At 44.2% G+C, this 9,738-nt stretch overlaps 1 pseudogene; it reads left to right on the top strand.

The window, feature by feature from the left end:
* The first annotated feature begins 1,227 nt into the window (after window positions 1-1,227).
* Window positions 1,228-9,503, top strand: LOC134929157 (zinc finger MYM-type protein 1-like; annotated as a pseudogene).
* The last annotated feature ends 235 nt before the right edge of the window (window positions 9,504-9,738 follow it).

The following is a 9,738-nucleotide window of genomic DNA, read 5'->3' as shown; positions in this document are numbered from 1 at the left end:
CTGCTAAGAAGTGTCTATTCGCAATTGTGCTAATCTTTCGTTCGCAATTTTGCTAAGCTAAGAGTCACTCCCAGTAGGCGGCGGCTTAGCGTGTGCAAAGCTGCTAAAAGCAGCTTGCGAGCGAACAACTCGGAATGACCACCATAGTCAAAATCGAAGGTAAATATAGTCAAAATTGGTGCTTCTGGGCTCTGGGGAGTACAAGGGAAATTGCTAAATAAATTGTATACACCTTTAGTAAATAAATGCATAAATAAAAAATAGTAAAAAAATATTAAAAACTTGCAGAATGATAAATAAGTTATTTTTTCAACTATTGAAGCACTATTTAATTTTTTTTCTTGTTATTGCTTTGGTAAATATGTTTTCCTTTGCAAGGAAAGCTATCACAGATAATCAACAATACACCATTGACATGCAGTATAGGGTGAAGCTCAATGGCCCTCATTCCGAGTTGATCGCTCGCAAGGCGAATTTAGCAGAGTTGCTCACGCTAAGCCTACGCCTACTGGGAGTGTATCTTAGCTTCTTAAAATTGCGACCGATGTATTCGCAATATTGCGATTACAAACTACTTAGCAGTTTCTGAGTAGCTTCAACCTTACTCGGCATCTGCGATCAGTTCAGTGCTTGTCGTTCCTGGTTTGACGTCACAAACACACCCAGCGTTCGGCCAGACACTCCTCCGTTTCTCCAGCCACTCCCGTGTTTTTTCCGGAAACGGTAGCGTTTTTATCCACACGCCCATAAAACGCCGTGTTTCCGCCCAGTAACACCCATTTCCTGTCAATCACACTACGATCGCCGGAGCGAAGAAAAAGCCGTGAGTAAAAATACTATCTTCATAGCAAAATTACTTGGCGCAGTCGCAGTGCGAACATTGCGCATGCATACTAAGCAGAAAAACGCTGCGATGCGAAGAAAAATACAGAGCGAACGACTCGGAATGAGGGCCAATATCTGGTGAGAACAACCATTATCACTTGCAATTGGGCTTTTTGCCCTTTAATAAATATGTCCAAAATTTTAGTGAAATAGAACTATGCACAATATTGAAAACAAAATGTTTTAATTGTTAGGTATCATTTAGTAATCAGGCTCAGGGCCGTCGCGATCCACTAGGCAGCTTTAGACAGCTGCCTTTGGGCGGCGACCACTGGAGGGCGGCACCGCAAAGTGAGACGAAAGTGAAAGAGAACACACACACTCCTCCTATTCTTTAAGAGGAGCAGCTCGTTGGCACCTGGCCCACCACGTCTGACTGTCTGCCTTCAAACGTGAGTGTGCCTACTTCAGTTCTTCTTCAACCCTGCCGTGCCGCCGCCCCCCCCTCCTCTGCGATCATAGCCCACAGCCACAGACATAGTGGAATCAATGTGTTATAATGTGAAGCCTGCTGCCGCCTGCGCTCCTGAGTCCGGGGTCCCGGGTGACGGTCCCACATTATGAGCTGACTACCCGCCGCTCCGGCGCTCCCCCACGCGATGGTCTCCCGCGGGCGTGTCCCCCCCATCACCCCTGCATTTGGGCACAGTGACTGACAGGGCAGCACATGAAGGAGTCACCCGCTGGCCTGGTCCGCTCCGCTGCCGCATCGGGCGCCGCCTCTCCTTACAATCGAGCAAATTGTTATCCGTGCCCCCCCCCCCCGCAATCCCGCGACTGGCTCCCGCGGGCCGCATCTCAACAGTACCTGCTGCTGCCTCCACAGCTATTGGGCTCCCGCTGCACCTCCCCCCCCCCCCCCCCTCCGGCATCTTGTTCCTAGCTAGGTTCATTTCTCCCCCCCCCCCTCTGCTGCTGCCTCTATTCTTATTACCAGCTCCCCCACAGCTTATTAGGCTCCCGCTGCTCCCCCCCCCTCCCCCCTCCTGCATTTTGCACCTAGGGTCATTTCTTCACCCCCCCCCCCCACTGCTGCCTCTTCTTATTACCAGCTCCCCCACAGCTTATTAGGCTCCCGCTGCTCCCCCCCTCTCCCCTCCTGCATCTTGTAACTAGGTTAATTTCTTCACCCCCCCCTCTGCTGCCAGCCTCTTATTACCAGCTCCCCCACAGCTATTAGGCTCCAACTTCTCCCCACCCCCCCTCCTGCATCTTGTTCCTAGGTTCATCTCTTCTCTCCCTCCTCCCCCCCTCCCCCGCAATTGGGCTCCCACATGTTGCGGCCCCCCCTTTCCTTCATATTGTTACCAGCTCCCCCCCTCGATCAGGAGTACGGTCACCCAGGGCCAGGAGAGTACTAGGAGGACATCTCCTTAATGTATATAACATTGCATCCTTAACACTGACTGCTGTTCTGCCAACTTCTCCCTGCAGTCCTGATGTGCCCCCCTTCCCCCATGCCACGGATATTGGGCTCCTGCATGATGATTACCCCCCCCCCCCCCCCCCCCCGCGATTGGGCTCCTGCATCATTTTTCCCTCTTCCCCCTGGTGCGTTTAGTCTCCAACATGTTACCCACTGCCCCTGCATCTTGTTACCTGATTCCCCCCCCCCTACCCCCACGATTAGGCCCCCAATTGTTTCCTGCGATTGGGCTTCAGCACCATGTTACGCACTCCTCCCCACCCACAATAAGGCTCCTGCATGTTACCTGATCTCCCCGACGGGATTGGAATCTCACATGTTATTGCTCCCCCCCTGCGATTAGGCTCCTGCATCATGTTACGCACTCCCCCATGATCGGGCCCCCACATGTTACTCGCTCCTCCCCCTCCCAAATCGCGATTGAGTACTAGCAGGTGGACGGCTGGATGCTCTACTGGCTCTTTCTGTATAATATAACAGTTAACAATAGAAATGCCTTTATCCAAACTGGATTATTAAATAAAGCATACTGTATACACTGAACTAAAATAAATACACAATTACAATATGTATGAATGCATTTGATTGAATGATAAATAATGTACCTTGAAAGTGTGCAGACTCAAGTCATAATTTTTTTTTTTTGGTATAAATTAATTTTAATTAAGGGCGCTTTAAAAGACCATTGAATTCAACATAAATTATAATATAGTATCTGCGCACTCATCGCTACATGAGCCCCATGACATCTATAAAACTATATGAAGAGTTGTATGATCAGGTTCAATATATTATTCCTATGGACGGGATGCCGGTGGTCAAAATACCGACAGCGGCATCCCGACCATTTGGAATCCCGACAGCCCCCTGGAAAGTACCCTAACCCTCCCCTGCCCCCTATCTTAACCCTCCCTTGTGGGTGCCCAAACCTAACCCTCCCCGATGGTGCCTAACCCTCCCTTCCCTGCTGCCTAAACCTAACCCTCTCCACTTGGTGCCTAACCCTAACCCTCCCTTCCCCACTGCCTAAACCTAACCCTCCCTTCCCCGCTGCCTAAACCTAACCCTCCCTCCCCGGTACATAACTAGACCCTTTCCGTACCTGCACCCTAACTCCCCTTCTAATGCCTACCACTGGATGAACAATTGGGATTCCGGCTGTCTGTATTTCGACGGGATTTAGACGCCGGGTTTATAGCGTGCCTCCGGATTCCGGCGTCAGTATATCAACCGCTGGGATCCCGTCCTTTGGGATCTTAACTGCATCCCGTAGGATCGTCTATTGGGGATCATTCCGACCTGATCGCACGCTGCAGTTGTTCGCAGTGGTACGATCAGGCCTGAACTGTGCATGCGCCGCGGCCGCAATGCGCAGGCGTGCCGTTGACCGGCGACGGGGGACGCCGGGTAGCGTGGGTCCTTGCGAAGAAAATGAACGCAGTTGTGATCGCAAGGTGATTGAAAGCAGGAAGGCACGTGTGGGTGGCATGGAAAACGCAGGCGTGTCCAGGCGTTTGCAGAGCGGGTGTTTGACGTCAAATCCGGGATCGGACAGGCTGAAGTGATCGCAGCGGCTGAGTAAGTTCTGAGCAACTCAGAAACTGCATAATTTTTTTTGGCTTCGCTCCACTGCAAATGCGATCGCACACTTGCACAGCTAAAATACACTCCCCTATGGGCGGCGACTATCTGATCGCACGGCTGCAAAAAACTGCTACCGTGCGATCAACTCGGAATGAGGGCCATTGAATTTCACTTTATTATTTTATTTCAGGAATATATTGTGGACAAAATGGCTTATACCAATATGGTTGTTATCAAGTGTATAATTCTAAATAAAGGAAATGCCAATCGAGCCATTTATCAATATTTCAATGTTGTGAAATAATAAAGGCCCATACACACGGTGAGATGCGGGCTATGCCCGATTCTCACTATGCGACAGGGGCTAGGTCGGCACATAGTCAGTATCGCAAGCACACTCATTATGTGCTTGCGATACTGACTATGGGGGTCATTCTGAGTTTATCAATAGCTGCATCAGTCTTAAAAACAGCAGTTCTGCACATGCGTATGCGGCGCAATGCGCATGCGCGTCGTACGGGCACAACGAATGATGACGTTTTGCACAGGGTCTAGCAAAGCATTTCAGTCGCACTGGTGGCCGTAGTGTGATTGATATGAAGTGGGCGTTTCTGGGTGACAACTGACCGTTTTCAGGGAGTGTTCGGAAAAATGCAGGCGTTCCAGGAAAAACGCAGGCATGGCTGGGCGAACGCTGGGTGGGTTTGTGACATCAAAACAGGAACTACACATTCTGAAGTGATCTCAACGCTAAGTAGGTTTTGAGCTACTCTGAAACTGCACAAAAAAAACTTTGTAGCTGCTCTGCGATACATTCGTTCACACTTCTGCTAAGCTAAAATACACTCCCAGTGGGAGGCGGCATAGCGTTTGCACGGCTGCTAAAAACTGCTAGCGAGCGAACAACTCGGAATGACCCCCTATGTGCGATTTTTGCTAAGTGTCAATTTTGACTATCTCTTCTATAGAGATAGTCGAAATTGACTTGCCTGCACAGTCTATCTAGGCTTGCGATGCCGACCGCGTATCTGCATTGAATCGGGACCGCAAAGTGATTTTCACCTTGCGATCTGCACTAACTTTTCTTACTATTTTGACTATATAGTCAAAATCGTAAGAAAATATCTCACCGTGTGTACACACCATAAATGTAGATTTTTCCTGTGATTTATTAATTTAAAAAAAATGTTATGTTGAATGCAATGTTCTTTTAATGCATCACTAATTAAAATGAACTTATGAAAAAATAAATAATAAGATGATGATATATATGTGTACAGTATACATACTAGCTGTTCTACTTGTTCTTCGCACGGGAGTTTCCCCGTTTCCCCACCACTGCCACTCACTGTGCAGCATGCGCAAAGCGAGTGGGGATGGCACCAATGACACACTGCTCTTCGCTCCACTCCGCGGCTGACACTGCCTGAGCCAGCCACCTGCGTGCCATCCTAAAAACATTGACTGCCGTGCTGAAAACATGAATAAAAACGGATTTTGTACTTAAACCAAAGCATATACGGTACAAAGTGACAGGAACATTTTTGTAGTTTATTCAATTCTACACACTGGAGGTACAATCCAAATGTGGATCTGATTGTCCGTTTGTGTGTTACCGTTCATGCAATGCAAGGCACGCATCGGTAATGATGTCATTATGTCATCCCCCTTTTCATCCCCTTAGAGGAGGTTTATTAAAATTCTAATTACGTAGTTTTCCTATTTCCCACCTATGTTACATTTTAGCTATTTCCCAACATATCGGGAAGTAAGAGAATTAGTGATAAGTGAGTGAGTGAGTGAGTGAGTGAGTGAGTGAGGGCTTTTGCATATATATATATGCGTGTATGCATGTATGGATGTATGATCCAGCACAGGCACGGACAGGGACTCTGAAAGGAACCCGTCCCTGAGATGTGCTGTGATGGCTGCTGGGGCCTTTGCGCATGTGTGGTCAGCTCAGACTGCACAAAAACTGGGGGAACCTCTGCCAGCTAGAAATGCGATGTGTAGCCCATAGGTTACAATGGGCTACTGCCATCTTCAGATGGCAGTAGCTGCGGGGACCAATATCGGGAATGGGGGTGCGACTGCTGGCGGGAATAGAGGGATCGCAGCAGAAATGAATCGGAGGTCCCTCCTATATACATTGCAGAGATACATAATATTTGGGGCTATCTCCAGAAAAACTGGTGTTTTGGGGGACATAGCTGCAAATATTGTTTGATAAATGGGCCCCTAAGTTTTAGGGTGACTGAGATAACATCCAAGATGATATGGCAGAAAGGCATTCAGTGATGCTGACCAATACAGATTATGACAAATCTGGGGAGGAGAGATAGATTTGAGTATCATGCATATGCAGATGACACTGAAATCCAAAAGAGCTGATTAGTTTGCAAAGAGATCTGGAGTTATTTATGTATAGCTTTATGAAAATACTACAGCAAAAAGGTTTTTTTTTTCAGTTGGGTTTCCACCATGGCAGACAGAAAAAAGAAATTATCTGGTGCACAGTATCAAAAACGGAGGGCTGAAAAGGAAAAGGAACAAGGCAAGCAAGAAGGTTCATTTCTTAAGTATCTTCAGCCACAACATCGGGATGATGAAGGTAGCTCTACTTCAAAGATTCAACCTGAGACTGAAACAGAGACAACAGTTTTGTCTACATCCTCACAAGCTGACAAAGAGTATGAGGAACATACTGAAGATGTTGAAGAGGAACATACTGAAGATGTTGAAGAGGACCATACTGAAGATGTTGAAGAGGACCATACTGAAAATGTTGAAGAGGAACCATGTGAAGTCCAGCTGGATCAAGAAGTGATACAAAGTGAAAGTACCTCCAGCTTCAGCTATAGTGACCCTGCTACCTGGATAAAGTGTGATGATAATTTACGACAAATTTTGGTGGAACATGGGCCAGAACAGGTTCAGCAGTTTAAGTTTCCTAAAGATGCCAATAAGAGAAGATTTCTAACAAATCATTACAAAAGAAGACTTCCTAATGGAGACCTAATGCACCGTCAGTGGCTACAATATTCTATATCAAATGACTCTGTATTTTGCTTCTGTTGCAAGTTGTTTGGTAATTACACAAACCCGCCATCATCTCTCTCTGATAAAGGATCCAAAGATTGGAAGAACATCACTGCAATTTTGTCACAACATGAGAGAAGTAATGCACATTTGGTCAATTTTCAAAACTGGAAGGAGCTTGAAATACGATTGAAAAACAAAAAAACAATTGATGAAGAACATATGCGCATTATTAAACAAAAGGAAAAGTACTGGCAGCAAATCCTTGAACGATTGATTGCTTTAGTGAGAGTTCTTGGTATACAAAATCTGGCCTTCCGTGGAACCAATGAAAAATTGCACACAGCTGGAAATGGCAACTTCCTGAAATTTATTGAATATCTTGCTTTGTTCGACCCCGTAATGGATGAACACATTCGTAAAATAAGAGATAAAGAGACCTATGTACACTACCTTGGAAAAGATATACAGAATGAACTAATTCAGCTTTTATCCAACATTATCAAAGAAGAAATTCTTAAATCTGCTCAAGTTGCAAAGTATTTTTCTATAATTATTGATTGTACACCCGATGTAAGCCACGTTGAACAAATGACCATGATCCTTCGCTTTGAGAACATAGCTTCATTAACTGATGATTGCGAACCTGTACGCATTAAAGAACATTTCTTAGGATTTCTGCCACTAAAGGAAACAACTGGTGCTGGTATGACAGAAATTATCCTTCACCAGCTAGAAGAGATGTCATTGCCTGTTGCTAATTTACATGGTCAAGGCTATGATAACGGAAGCAATATGAAAGGGAAGGAAAATGGTGTGCAATGAAGAATTATGGATATTAACCCAAGAGCATTGTTTGTTCCTTGCAGTGCACATTCTTTGAATTTAGTTGTGAATGATGCTGCAAAGTGTTTTTTGGAGGCCACATCTTTCTTTGCTCTCGTACAACATGTGTATGTGTACTTCTCAGCATCCACACGTCGATGGGATGTTCTAATGCGCCATGTGCCTAGTCTTACGGTTAAGCCATTGAGTGAAACAAGATGGGAAAGTCGAATTGATGCCTTGAAGCCTCTTCGCTTTCAGCTTGGTGATATTTATGATGCCCTATTTGAAATCTATAATGACAATACCCTCACTGGAGCATCTGGCAACACCTCAAGAATAGAGGCACAAGGTCTTGCAAAAGGCATTTCTAATTTCAAGTTTGTAATTTCTTTAGTGGTTTGGTATGGTATATTGTTTGAGGTCAATATGACAAGCAAACAGCTTCAGACAAAAGAATTGACATACATAATGCCATTAAACAACTGAATGAAACAAAGAAGTTTCTTGTAGACTGCAGGAGTGATGAAGGGTTTGGGAAAGTACTGGAAGAGGCCGGTGAACTTGCTGAGGCACTTGGGATACCAGCACAGTTCGAAGTAGATCCTGTTCGCATTAGTAGAAAGAGGAAGCAGTTCATATATGAAGCAGAGGATGCGCCTATTCAGAATCCTAAGGAAAAGTTCAAAGTGAACTTTATTTTGCTGTGCTTGATACAGCTGTGCAATCAGTTGAAGAAAGATTCACGCAGATGAATCATAGTTCTGTTTTTGGCTTCCTCTATAATGTTCACAGTTTACAGAATAGAACATCACAGCAAATTATGGAAGATTGTTGCAAGTTAGAGCAAGCTTTACAACATGGCGACTCCAAAGATATTGATGCTTCTGATTAATGCAGTGAATTACAAAGTGTTGCAAGGCGGGTTCCAGAGTGTACATCTCCACAAGATGTATTCAACTTTTTGTGTAAAAATGAGCTGATAGATGTTGTCCCCAACACATGTATTGCTCTTCGCATCCTTTTGACCCTCCCTGTGTCTGTGGCCAGTGGCGAGAGAAGCTTTTCCAAGCTAAAGTTGATCAAAACATATATTCGATCTTCCATGATGCAAGAAAGACTTGTTGGTCTCTCTCTTTTGTCAATAGAACATGAGATCGCACAAAACGTGGATCTGAAAGAGCTTGTCTCTAAATTTGCTAAATTAAAAGCGCAGAAAGTAAAAATCTAATCTTTTTTTGCATTTCTTCCACTACATTTCCTGTACAAAATGTTAATGTTATTACTGTTAGTATTATTTATTGTTACACTGTTTCCAGTACATTTCCTGTACAAAGTGTTAATGTTATTACTGTTACTACTATAGTGTTATTTATTGTTGCACTTATTCCAGTACATTTCCTGTGCAAAGCGTTAATGTTATTACTGTTACAGTGTTATTTATTGTTGCACTTCTTCCAGTACATTTCCTGTACAAAGTGTTAATGTTATTACTGTTACAGTGTTATTTATTGTTGCACTTCTTCCAGTACATTTCCTGTACAAAATGTTAATGTTATTACTGTTACAGTGTTATTTATTGTTGCACTTATTCCAGTACATTTCCTGTACAAAATGTTAATGTTATTACTGTTACAGTGTTATTTATTGTTGCACTTCTTCCAGTACATTTCCTGTACAAAGCGTTAATGTTATTACTGTTACAGTGTTATTTATTGTTGCACTTCTTCCAGTACATTTCCTGTATAAAATGTTAATGTTATTACTGTTACAGTGTTATTTATTGTTGCACTTCTTCCAGTACATTTCCTGTATAAAATGTTAATGTTATTAGTGTTACAGTGTTATTTATTGTTGCACTTCTTCCAGTACATGCCCTGTAAAAAGTGCAAATGTTACTACTGTTACAATGTTATTTATTGTTGCACTTCTTCCAGTACATGCCCTGTAAAAAGTGCCAATGTTACTACTGTTACAAT

This window comes from Pseudophryne corroboree, chromosome 5 (genome assembly GCF_028390025.1).
Source record: "Pseudophryne corroboree isolate aPseCor3 chromosome 5, aPseCor3.hap2, whole genome shotgun sequence".
Lineage (NCBI taxonomy): Eukaryota > Metazoa > Chordata > Amphibia > Anura > Myobatrachidae > Pseudophryne > Pseudophryne corroboree.
This window is presented reverse-complemented; position numbering and strand designations above follow the sequence as displayed.